Here is a 20,757-nt window from a genome sequence, read left to right as displayed (position 1 = left end):
TGAAATGCATTTATATTATTGCTGAAATAACTAACCACTTTTCAGCTTGTCATTAGTGCCTACATGACATCATTAGTGCCTACATGACATCATTCTTCTTTTCACCCGGCCAAAATTGCACGCACCACTGACTGACATGCAACCCCAAAGCATTCTAGAGCCACCAACATAGAAAACAGTTTCTTAAAAGACCCAGAGTCAGCGGGAGGCGCGACCTTCGACCTGATGACGTCACCACCTGATGACTTACGACGTGATGATGTCACTGACATTTTTCAAACAGATGACAGTTGGGAGCTGATTGGTTGGAGCACCATTATCATACTATGACGGATTTTAAAACTTGCATATGATAAAACTCATTGATAAATGAGCCCCTAGGTCTGAAAAACATGTTCAAAAACATCCATATTATAGTAGATGTAGAATGGTATATAAGGGGATATAAGATACATAAACATTAGAGGGCCAAGGCTATTTTCGGTGGTTTACGGGCTATTTCATTGTGTGTGATGCTCACTGAAGATTTTCACGCATTTTTTGAATCAAGTCATTGTTACTGAGTTGTAAAATGTTTTCAAGCAAGCAAAACAAATACGCCATCAAATCAAAACAGCAGATAGGGGGTCATTCAGACCCACTCGCGAGCGGCAGTACGCTCGCAAGTGGGCCGATGTTCCCCACTGCGCATGCGCACGACGGAGGGAGCTCCGTCGCGCGCATATGCGAGACCCGATGAGCGAAGGACTTTCCTTCGCTCGGAGTGTCTCATCAAAGGGGGCGTGTTGTCGATGGTGACTGACAGCACGCCCCCTTTGGTGGGCGTGCCGGGGGCGTGCCTGCCAGACGGAGGCGTTCCCAAGGGAACGCCTACCGTCTGAAGCTGGCCCCACTGACATCACTAGTGATGTCAGTGGGAGTGATTTTGGCTCTGATAGAGCCAAAATCACTCCTGGCCTTGCGGTTGAGAAACTCAACCGCAGGCTTTTACTCGCAGTTCCGATGGTCGCGATGGTCAAGACCATCGCGACCATCATTCTGCACGCTCGTATATGCTGTGGGTGGTGACCCACAGCTATACGAGCGTCCAGGAGGACGCTCCATATTAATGGAGGTGGGCCCTGATACACAGCTGTGTGTCTGTGACTATATGCTAATGCTGGTATCAGCCCTTCCCCTGGTGTACGGCCGTGTGTCTGTGACTATATGCTAATGCTGGTATCAGCCCTTCCCTTGGTGTACGGCCGTGTGTCTGTGACTATATGGTAATGCTGGTATCAGCCCTTCCCCTGGTGTACAGCCGTGTGTATGTGACTATATACTAATGCTGGTACCAGTCCTTCCCCTGGTGTACAGTTGTGTGTCTGTGACTGTATGCTAATGCTGGCATCAGCCCTTCCCCTGGTGTACAGTAATGTGTCTGTGACTATATACTAATGCTGGTATCAGCTCTTCCCCTGGTGTACAGCCCATACATGCCTACTCTCCCAGGAATCGCGGGAGGCTCCCGATTTTTCGGGTAACCCCCCGCGATCCCGGAAGAGTAGGCATATCTCCCGCATCCCGGCCACTTCTTAGTGAAGTGGGCAGGATGGGGACATTTTACCTAAAATTATCGGGTCCTTCGGGAAGGGGCGGGGCTAAATTAGGCAAATCACGTCATTTAGCCCCGCCCCCTCCTCACGGACCCGCGAATCACGGGGGTTTTATGTAAAGGGGCGGGGCCTAATTCCGTCTATCGTCTGGCCCCGCCCCCCGAAGAGGAGAGCAGCAGGTCCCCTCCTGCTGCTCCCGGAAAGCTGCCCAGCAAAGTAGGTAAGTATGGTACAGCCATGTGTCTGTGACTATATGGTAATGCTGGTATCAGCCCTTCCCCTGGTGTACAGCCGTGTGTATGTGACTATATACTAATGCTGGTACCAGCCCTTCCCCTGGTGTTCAGCTGTGTGTCTGTGACTATATGCTAATGCTGGTGTCATCCCTTCCCCTGGTGTACAGCTGTGTGTGTGACTATATGCTAATGCTAGTATCAGCCCTTCCCCTGGTGTACAGCCGTGTGTCTGTGACTATATGCTAATGCTGGTATCAGCCCTTCCCCTGGTGTACAGCCGTGTGTCTGTGACTATATGCTAATGCTGGTATCAGCCCTTCCCCTTGTGTACAGCCGTGTGTCTGTGACTATATGCTAATGCTGGTATCAGCCCTTCCCCTGGTGTACGGCCGTGTGTCTGTGACTATATGCTAATGCTGGTATCAGCCCTTCCCTTGTTGTACAGCTGTGTGGTCTGTGACTATATGCTAATGCTGGTATCAGCCCTTCCCCTGGTGTACAGCCGTTTGTCTGTGACTATATGCTAATGCTGGTATCAGCCCTTCCCCTGGTGTACAGCCGTTTGTCTGTGACTATATGCTAATGCTGGTATCAGCCCTTCCCCTGGTGTACAAGTGTGCGTCTGACTGTGCAAGGACTGGGACGCCCACTGTCAGCGTCCATATACTGCATATGGACGCTGACAGTGACAACACCATAGTTGCACCATTGGTGTAGATTATCTGCATGAATACGGCCTCCTATGTGAATGTGTCTTTGTCTCTGTACGCAGCCATTATCAGCAGCACGCCCGCGACACTCGCATAAGACGGACTATCGCTAAATCCATAAAATATCTTAAAACATTGTACGTGGCTCAGCAGAGGCACAATTCAATCTCTGAGTAGGGGACAGTCCCCAGACTGCAGCATTACATGTATAGAAGTGCCTAATCATTGTATTACTAGCTTTATTCTTGTCCCTGGTAAATTTGTACATTTTGAAGAGTTAAATCCCTTTAATCTATAGAAATCCATGTATTTATATATTGCTCTTGCTCCCTTTGTTTTCCATTTGGCTTTAATCCACAGAACATAAAACTCGTCTACTATGTAAATACAATTTATAATAAAAGATTATAAATTAAACAGATGAATTGTAGATTATGTTTATATGAAACAATTGGACACTAAGAGCAGAAGAGGGACATTCTAAGTGCATGAGTCAGACACGCATTGTCCCTGGTGGCTTCCATGGAATTCCATAAAGAACAAACTCTACCCAACAAGTAAACACAATAATTAATTAAAACTAGTTTTTCCGTTTTAATAAAAGTCCACATCTAATTCCTAATGACTCAAGCTCCAGAAAGTAGACGGCAACAGAAAGGATGGTTATGCTGATAGCAAACATAAAATGGAAGCTGCTCAAATCAGTTTGGCAATACTCTTTAGGTGCATGAAAAGGAGGGGTCATACTAGATTATCCCCTAGAGTTCCCCCAGCACACTAATTTGTACCTGCAACAATGCATGAAAACTATATGGTAATAGAAATTCAGAGATATTTGTTGCATGCATTTATAAGTACATGGTAAGCTGCCAGACCACTTCAACGCTTCTCTGATACTGGCTGTCCCTACTCTGCATGATAACAGTGCCCACTCTGGTAGGTGAGGGGCCCAATTTGAAAGCGGCATGTGCCGATATGCCTTCCACTTTTCCTCCCCATCGGGCCCAGGTTCCATGCTTGAGGTGTGTCACTGACGGTGTCCTGTGTTGGCAGCGTGTGTGACATGTCCGCATTGCTGCTGGCCGCACACAGTAACAGAAGCAGGACACTGGCGAGTTCAAATTAAGCCAACGAGCGGTAAGTAACAATTGCCCCTTGTTGGTAAATACCAACACCAACACATTTCTAAGGCAGATATGCAAATTAAACAGCAATGCAGCGCTGTCTACATTAATAAATAGCAGCAGCTAAAAATAACATTCACAACGAGTTTAGAACAGCTCAAACTCGTTAGTAAATATGATTAAATATATCTCCATGTTATCTCTCTCCCAGGCATAGTGCATCACGCCCTCAGTCACTGTGCAGAGTCTGAAAGAAACTGACACGTTTCTCTGCCGTTATAGATGGCGGTTCCTTCAGGGGACCTTGTGTATGCTGCCTTCACATTTACCTACTCCTAGTAATACATACTACTCATAAAGGCGTTACTAGCAATAGCTGCTTTCTTGATAAAGATTGGTGAGAATTACATAGTATACATTATGTAGTACAAGATAATGGGGCCCATTTATTAAGGATCGCATTTTGCAATCCGATCAGGGCATGCAGTACCGCCCATGATCGCATTGCAAAGCGATCATACCGGCCGAATGTATGACCCGGCACATGCAGGGAGACGGGCTCCGAAAAGTGCCCGTCCCTGCGATGTGGCCGGAGCGCATTCCGGACTGCTGCACATGCGCAGTCCCGCGGACTGCACATGAGCGGCGCCCGTTGCCGGCGGAGGGATCTGGAAGATCCCTCCACCGGTGGAAATGCAGGATAGTGCCCATAGGACACAGCGGCTAACGCATACTTGCCTACTCTCCCGGGACTGTCGGGAGCCTCCCGAAAATCGGGTGCCGCTCCGGGCACCCCGCAAGACTAGATAAGTCCCCCAGAATAGATGCCGGCTCCCCGCTTACCCCCGCGCCAGCCGCAAAAGTGGGCGGTGCGGGGGTGTGATGACGCGATTCAGCGCGAATCGCGTCATCGTAGCCCCGCCCCCTCCCTTATAATGCCAGTAATATTGGCATTACAAAGCGGGGGGCGGGGCCACTATGACGCGATCGCGTCGGCACGCCCCCGCTCCGCCTCTTTGACCCGCCCCCATCCTCCCTGCTGGACGGACCTGCCAGCTCCCTCCCGGATTCCCCTGCCGAGATGTCGGCAAGTATGGGCTAACGCTATCTTCAGATAGCGTTAGCTGCTGGGGCCAATATCGGGAATGCGCCGCATTCCCGATATTGATACATTTGGCAGCATCGCATCCCCCATAGAAACCTATGGGGGAGGCGGCTGCCGGCGGCAATGGAGGGATCGCAGCAGGTATCGGAGATACATCCCTCCTTCATACATCCGGGGGATATTTAGTATTCGGCGGATACTTAGTATTTGAGGTAAACCCCCGAAAACAGGTGTTTTCAGGGAATTTACCTCAAATTAACTTTGATAAATGGGCCCCAAGAGGTACTCGGCAGTACAGAACAGTGACTACTGATTCCATACTGGTTTCTTTGATGTCTAAGTTGCTAGCACAGATGGAGTGTCTTTGGTGTCTATTTACTTACCGTATATACTCGAGTATAAGCCGAGTTTTTAAGCACAAAAAATGTGCTGAAAAAGTACCCCCTCGGCTTATACTCGAGTGAAGTGTAGCGCTGACCGGACGGAGTTCGGTCAGCGCTACACACTGCCAAACACACAGCCGCCGGAGCCGACAGCTGTGTGTTTGCTGTAATCAGCAGCCGCTGAGAGTCTGTCAGACTCTCAGCGGCTGCTGCTCCCACTGCGGGAGCCATCTTCCGGCTCCCGCAGTGGGTGATGGGAGACACGTCGTCATGACGACGTCTCTGCTATGCAAAGCGGCCGGAGGAGCGGACAGCGGCGGGACCAGGAGCGGGAGTTTCAGGTAAGTGTTTATTTTTTTTTTATTCTTACCACGTTTCTCTCTACTAGGGGGGGGGGACTACATGGGGCACTACCAGGGGGCGATTACTACAGGGGGCACTACCAGGGGGCGATTACTACAGGGGGCATTATCAGGGGCGATTACTACAGGGGGCACTAAAAGGGGGGATTACCACTGGGGGAACTACCAGGGGGGGATTACTACAGGGGGCACTACCAGTGGGGGATTACTACAGGGGGGGATTACTACAGGGGGCACTAAAAGGGGGGATTGCCACTGGGGGAACTACCAGGGGAGGATTACTACAGGGGACACTACCAGTGGGGGATTACTACAGGGGGCACTAAAAGGGGGGATTACCACTGGGGGTACTACCAGGGGGGATTACTACTGGAGGCACTGAAAGGGGGGATTACCACTGGGGGCACTACCAGGAGGGATTACTACTGGGGGCACAACCAGGGGGAATTACTACTGGGGGCACTACCAGCTGCTGCCATTTCCCACCCTAGGCTTATACTCGAGTCAATAAGTTTTCCCAGTTTTTTGGGGTAAAAGTAGGTACCTCGGCTTATATTCGGGTCGGCTTATACTCGAGTATATACGGTATATGATTTTCCTTCTTATCTGATTGTCTATCTGCTTATTTTAACTACGTTTGTTCCTATTTAGTAAACGCTGAGGAATATAATGGCTCTAAATAAATACATTTTATTACAATTCAGCTCCAGAGTGACCTATACCATGTACGGCGTCTCCAGTCATCGCCTGACATCCCCCCGATTCCGCAGCCAGGAAACTCTGACCAGTTCCCAGTCGTCTGGTTGCCATACAGCCCTCGTGCAGAATACTGCGTAGAATATGTTTTCTGCGTGTAAGATATGTTCTGCGGTAGACATTTCCCCGTCTGTATATAAGCCACCGGAGATTTCTTTTGTTTAGCGCGCACGGTCGTGTGAAATGTCCCCATATAGAATATTATTTATGGTTTTCTCAAAAATGCACATTATTCATCCTTCCTTAAAATGTGATGTTCCGGCTTATATACCAATATAGTAGCCAATTAACTAGAAAAGAGGAAATCACTATGTGAAAATCCCAAACTTTCCCAATCGTGCCACTTACAAACAGACTTTGTACAACAAAATAGTTTGAGAACTTTTTCCCCGCACTGATCATGTGTTTCCTTAAACTTCTTATCTTTTTATCTATCTAACCTTTTTTCATGCACGAAAGCACCACAATGTTATATATTGCTGGTTTCACCTTATTGTTCAGTGTTTCATCAAAACATCCTCTGAAAGGTTTGGAGACATATTATTATTATTAATTTTGTGTACGTTATTATTATAATTCATACTTACATACTCTCCTGGAACGGGCAGGAGGCTCCTGAAAATTGGATGGCGCTCCTGACCGCCTGAAAAAGAAGCCATCTCCTGCTGCTGGCTGCTACCCCGGCCGCAGCTGCCCACCTTCTGAGTGAAGTGGGCACTGCAGGCGACTGATGACGCTATTCGCGGTGAGTTGATCATCTTGGCCCCAACCCCCCGCTTTACAAGTGTCACCTATCAAATGAATCAGCTCAGTCTCCTGGTGTGTCCTAGTCACATTGCATTGTGACTTAGGTGCATTTTTGCCAAAAAAAGACGCCCAACGCTAGCAGAGTTACACATGAAGAGTCACAAAGCAAAGCTTGGAAATGCAGATCTTTTTTTCTTTCATAAATTACAGGAAAATCCCTTTTGTGGTGTACTCACAGGATTTCTGTGAATAGAGAGTGTATCAAACTTCAACTGGAAAAGATGACTTTCTTGGATTTATGCCTTGTAATAAAACAATGCTGTCATCCTGTTCTTTAATCCATTGTACCAGAACCGAGCTGGATCATCCGCATATAGCAAACAGATGCCTTTTGATGAAATGCCCAGGGTGTAGTTTTCACTGTCTATGGTGACCAGATGGCTGGACAACTGCGCCTCCACTGCCAGGATTATCCCAACGCGTTTTACCCCTTTGGGGTCTTTCTCAGGGCAATATATGCATCAAGTGCTTATTGGAGTTGTGCATAGGTCAAAGTCCCAGGATTTCTGCTGGAGGTACGGCTTTGATGAGGAAAAATAGGGGAACAAACAAAGGGCCATATCTGTGATATCATTCATTGTTTGTTTTGTATTGTTTTGTGCATGCCTCACGTTGTACCTCCATACCTCTTTAATGTCTAGTATAGCCTACAAATTACATTGTAAAGTAAAAATACAGTTTGTATGGGGGTAGGGAAGCCACAGCATCATCATGTGGTTATAAGCGGTACTGCAGCTGTATTGTATCTTCATCATTTGGGGCTCTATTTATTAACATTATTTTTACTAAAAATAAAGTGGAAAAGGGTGTTTTCACACCCTTTTCACATTATTTTAGTTTCACTTAAATTTACTAAAGGGCAATTGGAGTAGAATTTTACAAACTATGACATATTTTTAGTAAGCAGATCGCATTTACCAATTGTAATGGGAAATGTGATCTGCCTGAGGTTTACTAAAAATAAATTGTGAAAAAATACCGGGGAAGCCCTGTGATAATAACGCTACCTGGAGGTGGCATTATCCAGGCTTTCTCCCAGTTACCGGACTCCTGCTCCACTCTAACAGGCAGAGCAGAGCGGGAGCCGGGCTCCAGTGACCAGCCAGCGAGGGCATCATTGTTAAATACAAGTTAAAAAAAATAAATAAAACGCAGTGAGTGAAAATGGTAACTAACACTGCAGTTAAGATTTGTTAGTAAATGGAGCCCAAAGTACCAACCAATCAGCATCTAACTGGCTGTGTTTGAAAAATGACAGGTAGGAGCAGATTGATTGGTACTTTATCTCTAACGAAGGCTCAGTACCAATATGCTTTGGAGAGCCAAGCAGAGATTACAGCCTTGTTAGACCACGGCTGTTCCAATGACACCAACAGCTTGTTTCTACCAGAGGGCATATTCAGACCACGGCCTGTAGCTCCGTAGACTTTGGTCATATCACCACTACTATTTGGTGGCAGCAATTGGAATGATACAAATCACTTATGATACAATCTACCCTGGTAGAGCCACAGGACGGTGCTAGTGAGCCTATATAAGACATTGATTTGAACTCTGTATGCTTAGGAGTGCTTTTGTGACTGGTGTGACATCTGTATCGCGTCCTACTGGATACACTCGTATTATATGATACAAATACAACGTTGGTATACTTGGAATCTTCATGAAGACCTACAATTGGTGCCCTGTGGCCTCAATTTGCTTTGGATTACAGATGTGCGCTGAGCCCCGTGTTTTGGTTTTGGAACTGGATTTAAAAAAAAAAAAACAAATAGATAAAAAGTTTTTAAAAACACCTAGGGGTACATTTACTAAAGTGAGAGTTTTTAGAAATGGAGATGTTGCCCATAGCAACCAATCAGATTCTACATAACATTTCACAAGCACCTTCTAGCAGATAATAGCTAGAATCTGATTGGTTGTTATGGGCAAAATCTCCACTTCTAAAAACTCTCACTTTAGTAAATACACCCCATAGAATCATATAATTTATTCAATTCAAAACCCAAAATTAAAATTTAATATCCGAATTCCGAACTTCAAAAAGATAAGAACCGCGACTCGAATTTACCCGGATTCACGAAATTCAGGTGGATTCGGATTTCTGGAGAACCAAACCGCACATCTCTACTTTGGATACAAGTTACTTTTAAGTGTTCACATTGAGGAATCTTGGTTACATAATTACAACTATCCAGCAGTCACTTGGGTACATTTACCGGTATGCAATCAGGAAGCCGACTGCCTAAATACCGGCAGCCGGCTTCCCGACTGTCATATCCCGGCAAGGGTGAAATGCCGGGCATCTAGATGTAGACGCCCGCATTTCCCCGACACCGGGAGACCGGCGCCAGGCATCCCGATCGTAGTGATGCCGGGCGCCGCGAGCGGACAGCAGCGGGGGGGAGGGTTAGGTTTATGGCTCCCGGGGGGGACTTAGGGTTAGGCACCCCCCTGGGAGGGTTAGGCTAGGGGGAGGGTTAGGCACCCCCCCAGGGGGACTTAGGTTTAGGCAGCGGAGAAGGGAGTGGTTAGGGTTATGCACTTAGAGGGGGGATTAGGGTTAGGCACTTGGGGGGGAAGTTAGGGTTAGGCACCCCTAAGGAGGGTTAGGCTTAGGGGGGTTAGGTTAGTAGATACTCACCTATCCACGATCGGGATTTCCAGCGCTGTCGGGCTCCCGCTGCTTCGAACTCTGCTCATGTCGGGCTGCCGCTGACGGGAATCGAACCGCCGGCCATGCGGCCATTTACCATTTGCAGTGATGTGAACCTTATTGTTTAATCAGGTTTACAGATTTTAGATGTGTTTTTGATAGATTGTTGCCTATTGTATGTATTTAATAAATGTCATAATTTTATTATTTTTTTCTGTCTCCCATTTACGTTTCTTTTGTAGTTCTTGGATTAATAAGTAGTCACGGTTCTTTTCATTGTTCTGATTTTCGTATACACAGTAATATCTATTATGAGTTATCACAACTTATTATATTAATGGTAAAATACTAGTTATTTTTATAATCGTGCACCTGAAATATTGTGTATTATTTGAGCATACGAAAGGGCCTAAGTTGGCCACACAGCGTGCAAACCAGCCGACTAAACCACTGGTGAACATTATTGCCAGCTTTGGGGTCGAGACTCCGACCATTTTGTATAAAAGCCCCTCCTATTGAGGACCGTATTTCTGTACTGTGCTGTCGAATCAGGACATTTAGCAGGTACAAATTTGGCTATGCTAATGTACATGTTTGCAGGCCCGCCAAGAGCCGCGGTGGGCCTGGGTAACAGGGGGCGTGGCCTAACTGCAGGAGGTGTGGCCACGCCCCTTTGAAAAAAAAAACGATTTTCAGTGCTGTTCACTGGCGAGGGGTGCGCTCTGAGCCCTCTCAGCCCGGCACAAAGCCAGGGGGAGCGCGATCAGTGTGATTGCTCCCCCCACAGGCATAGGAGACTGCCACGAGCAGTCTCCCACTGCAGCTCAGCACATGCTGTGTGCTGGGCTACTGTGAGGGAGGGGGGGACGGCGTCGGACCTGGGCCCGCGCCGGGCCCCTCAGGAAGCCCCGGCCCAGCTAATTTGTACCCGCCCCCCCCCCTCTCGGCGCCCCTGCATGTTTGCTATGGTTTTGACATGTTGCTGGCAAAACCAACCAATGGTAGAAGGCCCCTTCGAAACTTTTCTGTGGGATTCAGTCATTTCCAGCTATGTTGATTTTACCAAAACTAAAAAAGCTGAGACTTAGGGACATATTTATCACGATCCACATTTTGTATGTGGTTGTGATGCGACTATTTTGAGTTTTGCTTACATCTACCTAATGTCTCTGGCCGGTACATGGGCTACAATAAGGGGTACATTTACTAAGAATCGTGTTGGTCCCGATTTGCATTCTCGGGTGATAATATCACTTTTTTGCAACTCGGGAATTTACTATCATTAAAGTCGGGTGATTTAGGGCTCTATTTACTACAATCCGCATATTGAATGCGGATTGTAGTGTGATATTACCGAGTGAATTCGCATTGCGAATTCAGGCAATATCACAGGGATTTACTAAAAATCCCTTGCAGGGACAGAGCTTGCGATAAAGCTCTGTCCCTGCGGATCCCATCCGCACTCTAGTCGCGGTATTTTCGGAAAAAATACAGCGACTAAGAGCCCGCGCATGCGCCGACCGACCACCGCTACTACCCCGCCCCCCGCGATCGCGGACCCCCGCGACCCCCCCTCCCTTCATTACACTTACCTGCATCCTCCTGGCCTCCGGTGATCTTCTCCGGGCTTCCCGATCAGGTGATCTCCCATACTGCACAGGGACCCGATCACCTGATGACCGGGCCCCAGTGCACTGTGGGAGACCAGCTGACCGGAGAGGAGCCATCACCGGAGGCCCGATCACCGGTCCCTGGATTCAGGTAAGGAAAAAAAAAATGTTTAATTTTTTTTTCTTTTTTTTACAGTAATCAGCTTGCAGTCTACTTAGACCACATAGCTGATTACTGGTACCGGCTCCCGCCTCTGCTCTCTCTGTTAGAGCAGAGTGGGAGCCCGGTAACCGGGGGAGACCCTGGATAACGCCACCTCCAGGTGGCGTTATTATCACAGGGCTTCCCCCGGTATTTTTTTACAATTTATTTTTAGTAACTTGCACACAGATCACATTTCCCATTACAATTATGGGAAATGCGATCTGCTTTACTAAAAATAAGTGATACTGGGGGTTGGAGTAGAATTTTACTAATTCTACTCCAATTGCCCTGTAATAACTACAGGTGAAACTAAAATAATGTGAAAAGGGTGTGAAAACACCCTTTTTCACTTTATTTTAGTAAAAATAATGTTAATAAATAGAGCCCTTAGTCATCTTTTGGGGTTAAAATTGGTTGATTTAATGCTGCAAATTCGGACGTTTTTAACATTAGAAATGAATTCACCATCGGCTCAAATCGGAAGTACTTTTCATTAATTTCTGCCTAAACTGGGAATTTACCATTATTCGTTTTGCTCAATTCGGCCATTTTACACTCAAATCGGGGACTCAGTAGAAATTTTAAATGCACCACCTCCAGAGCTGTGAGTTGCAATCCAACATACACAAATCAGTGTGATGAATGTTATATTTATAAATGGAAAGTGTGTTGTAAGGGTTAATTAAAAAAAAAAAAAAGATGTAGGGTCCCCTTCCCAAAAGTATAACCAGCCACGGACTTGTCAGCCAGTCCTGGTTCCTAAAATTATGGGGAACAAAATGAGTAGGGTTCCACTGTAATTTAAGAACCAGCACCAGGCTGCAGGGCCAGTCCTGGTTTTAAATATAGGGGGAAAGAATGCGTAGGGTTCCCCCTATATTTAAAACCAGCACCGAACCCAAAACGACCGGGGTGCAATGCCATAGCCCGAAGACCCTATTACTGGGTCTGCAGGTCCAAACCATTCTCACCCCAATCCAGTCAGGCCAAGCTGGGGATCTTGGGAGGTGGGAACCCCCTAAAACAGGGTTCCTCCCTCTCCCGAACCCCAGGCTTGGTCTGAAGCCCGGGGCTCTTCCCCGCACTCCTGGAGCGGTGGGTACGGGGGTAATAAAGTGTAAAATAGTATTAAACTATTGTATTTTACAGTGGAGCTACAGGTGCCAGCATACCTGCCCTTTGGCAGTTGTGGAACTACAAGTGCCAGCAGGCAGCCAGCACCCGTATCCCCACTGTAAAATAAATAGTTAAATAAAGACAGTACACACACACACCGTATTTAATAAAAGTTTATTACATACATACCTCAATCACACATACTTACCTTCTACCAGATGTTTCTGTCCCCTTGTCCCCATAGATTCCAATGGGAATGCCTGCAACAAAGATCCTATACTCACATGATCCTCACACTGGTCTCCATAGGATCCCGGGGGTTCTTGGCAAAACAATAACATGCTTACCCGAATCAAACAGACTAGTATTGATATGTTAAGATAAAGGGGAAAGAACTCTGTTAAGTGAGCACTCTGTATAGATATGAAAATATTATAAGGATTTAAAACTTTTAATAGATCATACATAATAAATATAAACTGTTGTATTGGACATGTAACTCAGTACCAGAAAAACTACTGTTCTATGATACACACTATTTCCTGAATATAGATCCCTTATGGGTATTCACTATATAAATATGCAAAACATATATACAATTGTGATAGAATTCAAACACCCTCCTGTTACCAATTGCATAATAAGAGGTGCAAGGACCATCCTTATCCTGTATCAAAAAGATGGCAAAATATACAGATAACAATTTTCAATGAATGTCAGGCTTTAAATATCAAAATCATAGTATTGATATGTGTCTTGTAACACATACCAATACTACGCGAATGCCAGCTGCCGGGATGTCACAGGGTTTCCCACGTCCCGCCAGCCAATCATAAGCCGCTTCACATCTAGCAGCCTCTCATTGGCTTGAACCCACGTGTACCCCAGCCAATGGGAGGCCGCAAGGGGTCCCCACCTCCCCTGAGATCCCCGGCTTGGCCCGAGCGACTTGGGGTGAGAATGCTTTGACCCTGAAGACCTGGTAATAGGGTCTCTGGGCTGTGGCATTACACCCCAGTCGTTTTGGGTCCGGTGCTGGTTTTAAATATAGGGGGAACCCTACGCATTTTTTCACCCCTATATTCCCCCCCCCCTATATTTAAAACCAGGACTGGCCCTGCAGCCTGGTGCTGGTCCTTAAATTACGGTGGAACCCTACTCATTTTGTTCACTGCAATTTTAGGAACCAGGACTGGCTGACAAGTCCATTTTTGGAACCAGGACCCCCACGTCCATTTTTTTCTTAAAAATAACCCTTAAAATATAAAAAAATAAACAAGCAGTCTGCACATATTTCACTGATATGTGCAGCCTGCTTGTTCGGGAGAAAAAGTCGGGCGGTGAAATCGGGACTTCAAAACGGACAGAATCGACCAAATACACCATCAATCAAAACGATCCTGTCAAATCCGGGAGCTTGGTAAATTCCCGATTTTTAAAGTGAAAAAAACAGCCGTTTTTGAAAAATGGGACAAATCGGGACCAACACGAATCTTAGTAAATTTACCAATAAGCGTCCAATTTGACGTAGAGGTAAAAGAAAAGTGATTGCTCACGCTATCACTTTACCTCCGGATACCGATACGGCAAGCATAATGCACAGCGCTTACAGAGGAAGTTGGTGTGGAAGAGGCCATAGACTACAATGGGCTAACACTATCTGAAGATTAAATTACAGTAGCTGCTGCTGGGGCCAAGGTCTTGGTAAATTTGGCAATAGAGCAGTCCCTATTGAATCCTATGGCGGCTGCTTTTGCAATAAAAAATGGAGTTATCTGCTGCTCCAACTTTGCAGGAATTGCTGGAAAATGACTTAGGGGGATTTCCTCCAAAATTACTTTAATTGCAACAGACTACAAAGCTCTTACAAAAATACCTCTATGCTACTGTACATTTATCTTTTGTTTCCTGTTGCCTTTAGATATTTGCTTTGCCTTTAGAGGATGCCTCTGTTTTCATATGTACTACTGACGTGTGCACAGACAATCCTCCCCCTGTGAGGGCAACGCACTATGGAGTCACCATGCAACACAAAATGTTTTATTAAAGTTCATTTTTCTTTTCTTACTTTGTTGCGTCATTCTGGAATTTTATTTATTGAGCAGATTCCCACGGATGTCAGAGCGGGGACGTTTGACTTGAATCTTCAACGGGAAAAGAATCTAGTGACGAGCGCTTGTTTTCGTGGGTGAGTCTCTGAGTCTCGGCCGGGGACACTGACCCTATAAAATGCTTGTGGTCTCATTGCAGTAATCTAACTCCACAAAATGTGACAATAGTTCTGCCTTGCTCCGTGCAATAAGGCACTCCACCCAATTCAGTTCATTTTAAAGCACCACAATCAGTACAATATTGCAGAAGCAGCTGAGTAATAGTGATCCCGATACTAGTCACTTCACATGTGCACAGCAGGACTGATAAGACCTGGGGAGGAGATGTATCAAACTTTGGAGAGAGATAAAGTGGACAGAGCAAGTACCAATTAATCAGCTATCAACTGTCATTTTACAGGTTGTGTTTGAAAAATGACAGACAGAAGCTGATTGGAGGGTTAGGATACCAACACCTGTCGGAAAGTATGCTTACCCCTCCCCTTACCCCTAAACCTAACCATCCTTACCTGCACCATAAACCTAATCTCCCCCCCTAGTGCCTAAACTTAACACTCTCTACGGCTCTGCCAGCCCTGTTGTGGAGAAACCGTAGGGGAGCGGAATCAGAGGAAGAGCTGAGGAGTCCTAAAGTTAGTAAAACGGGGCGGGGGTTTTGGGGCTGTCCCCTCGGCTGGTATCGCAGCTACAGTAGTAGCTGCATTACTTACCTCCTCATCGGCGCGGCTAGGCATGCGTGACATGAAGATGGCGCTTCTTCTCGCAAGCAAACTCTGAAGACTTTCAGTTTTTGGAGTTTGCTGAATATCAGGTGGTAAATTTGGGACCCCTGATGATGAATGGCCTGGTAACTAAAATATGCGTTTCCGCATGGTTACCGGGCCATTTATCGATAATGAATAGGCCCCTATGGCTGCTGGTACAGGAGTATTACTAGTCCCATACAAATGTAAATCGAAAGAAGGACTAGTTGCACTTTAAATGCAATACAAATGTTATAATAGCAAAACTGAGTTATTAGCAAAATAATAAAAGTTTTATTATTTGTCTGACTAGTGCCGTGCGAAATGTGCCTGGGTGGGATTCTGGATTTTTTTTTATCATCACCAGGGCCGCAACTAGGGGGGGGGGCTAGAGGTGCACATGCACCGAGTGCCAGAGTGCAGGGGGTGAAAAACGGGCTGACTCGCGGTGACTTGGGGGCCGCAGATTCAGAAAACGGCCATCCAAAAATGGCCGCCGCCAAGGAGGAGATAGATGCTAGAGGTCCTATTGGATCTCTAGTGTCTGTTTGGCAAGCGCAATGCAAGCAGCATTCACAGAAGTGCCAGGAGAAGATGCTGAAAGCTGCATCTTCTCCTGTGAAACCCCATAGCAACAAGCATGAAACCCCCTGGAAATAAGCATGAAACCCCTGGCAACGAGCATGAAACCCCCTGGCAACAAGCATGAAACCCCTGGCAACGAGCATGAAACCCCCTGGCAATGAGGATGAAACCCCCTGGCAACGAGCACAAACCCCATGGCAATGAGCATAAACCCCATGGCAACGAGCATAAACCCCATAGCAACGAGCATAAACCCCATAGCAACGAGCATGAAACCCCCTGGCAACAAGCATGAAACCCCCTGGCAACGAGCATGGAAACCCTGGTAAGGAGCATAAAACCCCTGACAATGAGCAGGTAATTTTAAAGTGATTAGAAGCCTTACTGTGGGGCATAAAATGGTGTTGGGCAAATATGTAAGTGGCACTTTGGTAATAGGCATAATGTGTAATGGGCATTATGGTGTGTGGAATAATGTAAGTCACTATACCAGGGACGTCTGAGTAGTGCACTGCCTTATGGAGGAGCAAGGACAAAATCCAGGTACGGGAAAGGAAGGGGCGCAAAATTACTGCCTTGCACCGGGTGACAGATATCCTAGTTTCGGCCCTGTCATCACAATGGTATCTTTTGTAATGGAAAGACATTTAACTGGGGAGCAGAGGAGGGACAGCGGTCAGTCGTCGGCTACATGAAGTGATTAAGGGGTCTATTTAAAAAGTTTTTTTTTGTCTATAGTTTAAAAAAAACACATATTGCATAGTAGAGAGAGATGCAATATAATATCAGGATTCATGCACACTCACCTCTTCAGCCACCTTAGTGAACCACTGTAAAATATTACAAAGCAAAACAACACCTTAATGATATTACATGCCTACGTTTCAATCCTCTGCGCAATCGAAATGGAAATGGGGAAGCATCAGGTCGGGAGGAGAAGATAGGAACCCCTACTCTGTGTAGAGCCCACCACCCCCTCCTCTTCAACCGCAAATCTTAGCTTGTAAGCTGGATGGCAAGAGGGTCCCTCGTCCTCCGCAACTCCATCTTTCCACCGATATTCGGGAAGATGGCGCATCCTGGGAAAATGGCACATGCACAGAAGAGAGCAAAGGCTTTAGCACAGTACTAGAGTCTTTGCGTTCGCCGTGTGGCACTTTCACGGTGCGGCGTGTGTGTGGGGGGATGGGGGGCGCGTAGCATAGACATGCTCCGGGTGCCATGGTTCAACGCTACACCTCTGTCCAGCCCTGCTAGGTTTAGACTGGGGAACAGTCATGTGAATGCTTAAATGTGTAATATAGGGGTGTTACACGTAAATGACTGGACTTCTGTTTCCTCTCAGACGAGAGGACATATAATGCAAAGAATGAAATAAAACAAGTTTCTGGAGCACTGAGAAGGGGGGGAGAAAGGTACAACTAACCGGGGTCCCGGACCTGTCTAAGGGCCCCCACGTTACCATGACCGCGCCCCTCTTCTGCTTCTATGCACCATAGGAAAATATTCTGTACCCCCACTGATGTAAACACCACCCCAGTACCTGGGCCCACCACCCCAGGTCTCGGTGGCCCTGAAAGGCTCAGCAAACATTCTAGGGAGTTTATAAAGGACGATGGTCCCTGAGTCTGTAGCTGTGGTCAGTGATATGGTAATTGTATTACAACACCTTCTATACGGGTCATCATCCAGATTAATCCTTATCTGAAGCTTTAAAGGAGGAATAACAAATCCACTCTATAGGCACGTCTCAACTCTCAGCCTGCTCTTGAATGTAATCATTACTATTCATTAGTGTTCTCCTTAGTATTGATGTTGGGTGAACTCAGTAACCCACACGGGATAAGTCTAACAAGCTCGGATTGTAGGGACCCACACAAGGAGAATGTTCCTTAGGGCTGGTCAGGGAACCATCTCCCTCATCTGCATAATTCCTGTAAATATTTTTGTGGGATGCAGATCAGGGGGACGGAGCAACCCCCTCCCTAGATCGGAAATCTTGCTTTTCATACCACTTAAGGTAAACTGATGTAGTCTGAAGGTCACACGTTCCGGGAAAGATAAATTACAGCATAATGCATTTATCAACGATTGTAAAAACAACACAAGATAATTAATTTATTCTATGACTTTTTGATAAGGGGTTATTTATATATTCATGTGGAATTATGTCAATTGAAGAAACAAGTTGTCTATCCACTCAGGTTAGATTTAAAACATTTGCGTGTTCAAGATGACAATAGTGCAGCCACAATCCCATCTGTAAAACACAGGGGGAACTCTGAACTTTGGGTCTGATTCGGAGGTGGGGGCACTGCCGATGCCGGACGAAGAGGAGATTTTTCACTTGCTACTGAGCACTCTTCTAAGTCGCATCGCACCTGCGGCCGGATTGCGCAGAGCCGCAGCTGTAATCTCACACGCATGCACGGAAAAGTGTATTACAAATGTAGCGGACGTTCTTCGGCGGTGACAGGGAGGTGTCTGAGCGTGTGCACGGCGAAGACCCGCCTTATGGCTGTGATGCGTAACCGCTCACATAAGGGGGCAAACTCGGACAGAGAAACTGCGCCTGCCATAGGGCTGGTGCAAGTTGTGACCGTGCGACCAACGGCGGAGTATAAGGACGCACCAACTGTTTTACTGCGTGGTCGGACGCTGACAGTGGGCGTCTCAGTCCTTGTACATTCAGCCTCAGGGATGTACAACAGGGAAGGACTTTGTATCGGCATTTGCAGAAAGTCGCAATAGACGCAGCTAAAAGATCATTTCTGCGGCAATGGGGCGGTCGCACTTAGGGAAGTGTGTGTGACGTGGGTTGATTTCAGACTAGAGACCCCCATGTTTTTTGTTTTGATTCTAAACCATTGTTGTGTTTTGGATTTGTTTTGGCAAAACCACCCTTAAATGTTTTGGACCTGGTTTTCTTAAAAAAAATAGCGGAAACAGCTAAAATCATGTAATTTGTGCCTGGGTTAGAAATACGGACAGCGGCATCCCGATGGTTGGTATCCCGACAGGGACGGGTAAGTATACTTACCCTCCCCCCTTCTAACCCTAAGCCACCCTTCTTGTAGCCTAACCTTAACCCTCCCCACCCCACACCCTAACCCTCCCCATTAGTGCCTAAACATAAGGCCCCCAGCTTCGCGCCTAACACTAACCCCCACCAGTGGTGCCTAACCCTCCCCCCTAGGGGTGCCTAAGCCCCCCAAAACATAATGCTAACCCCGCTATGTTATCTAAACCTAACCCTCCTCCCCTGTGGCTAACACTAAGGGCACCCTGGACTTACCTCGTTTGGGCTGGCGTCCTTCTGTGTTCCGGCATTGGGATGAAGATAGGGGTCGGTATTTTGAAGCCTATCTTAAGTCACGTGTCGGACTTTCAGCGTCGGAAGTAAAGTCTAGTAGAAAACCAGATCACCATCAAACTTACTCCAAACAGCAAATCACAGGCCTGAGGCCAGTACAGGTGATTGTAGGTGGAGTATTATGTGGAAGGTACACCTGTCCGGGCGCTCTGGCGGGTCCGTCTGGCTGGGGTGCGGCTGATGGTGGTTAGCATGGTGTATGGGTAGGTCCCTGAGAGGCAGCGCTGCGTCTCCGGAGTTGCGCTCTGTATACCCAGTGGGGTTTAGTTTCCTTTTCCCTGTGATCTCCGTCCTCCGCATCATCCAGCAAAGGCAGCAACATTCATGAACAAGTACCCCCTGCATCCAGCCTCATTCCGATATAAGTGGTCAGGATTCCAGAGCAGACCTGTTGCAGAGTATTGCCAGTCGTTTAGAGGGTCTTGAACTTTCTTACCGTCAGCTAGGTCAATTTATGCAAGAGATGTCTCACCGACAGGATACTCTGCAAACCTCTCTTGTCATGGTCAGCATACCTGCTACAACAAGTCCTCTACAGTAAGTTAGATGGAAACCCAAAAATGTGCAGAGGATTCTTAAATCAGTGTGACGTCCATTTTTCACTCGAGCCCGCTAACTTTCACTCTCCCAAAACTAAAGTCACTTATATTGTATCACTCCTTTCTGGTCCAGCCTTGGAATGGGTCTCACCATAGCAATACTCCCACAGTTTTTCAGAGTTTCATTACTTAAATCTTCCGAGATTTACTCTACATCTCTATAGTCATCTATCTCATTGATATCCTAATTTTCTCTTCCAATCTAGAGGATCATCGGCATCATGTAAGAGAAGTTCTGTACAGATTGCAAAAGAACAGTTTGTACTGCAAGCTGGAAAAGTGCCAATTTGAAGTTATCTCTATACCCTTCCTGGGATATATAGTCTCTGGCTCGGGATTAGAGATGGATCCAGAGAAGGTGCAAGCCATACTGAATTGGTCACGACCAATGTCTTTGAAGGCGATACAAAGATTTTTGGGGTTTTCAAATTATTACCGGAAGTTCATTAAAGGCTTCTCATCTCTAGTAGCACAAATTACGGCCTTGACACGCAAAGGAACAAACCCCACGCAGTGGCCCCCTGAAGCCGAGATTGCCTTCCAGCTGCTTAAACAAGCATTTATCACTGCACCAGTATTACGCCAGCCTGATGTAAACAGACCCTTTTTCTTGGAAGTCGATACCTCTTCTGAAGCAGTAGGAGCAGTTCTGTCGCAAAATTCGAGGATATTAAATTCTAC

This window comes from Taudactylus pleione, unplaced genomic scaffold (genome assembly GCF_031769625.1).
Source record: "Taudactylus pleione unplaced genomic scaffold, aTauple2 ptg000510l, whole genome shotgun sequence".
Lineage (NCBI taxonomy): Eukaryota > Metazoa > Chordata > Amphibia > Anura > Myobatrachidae > Taudactylus > Taudactylus pleione.
This window is presented reverse-complemented; position numbering follows the sequence as displayed.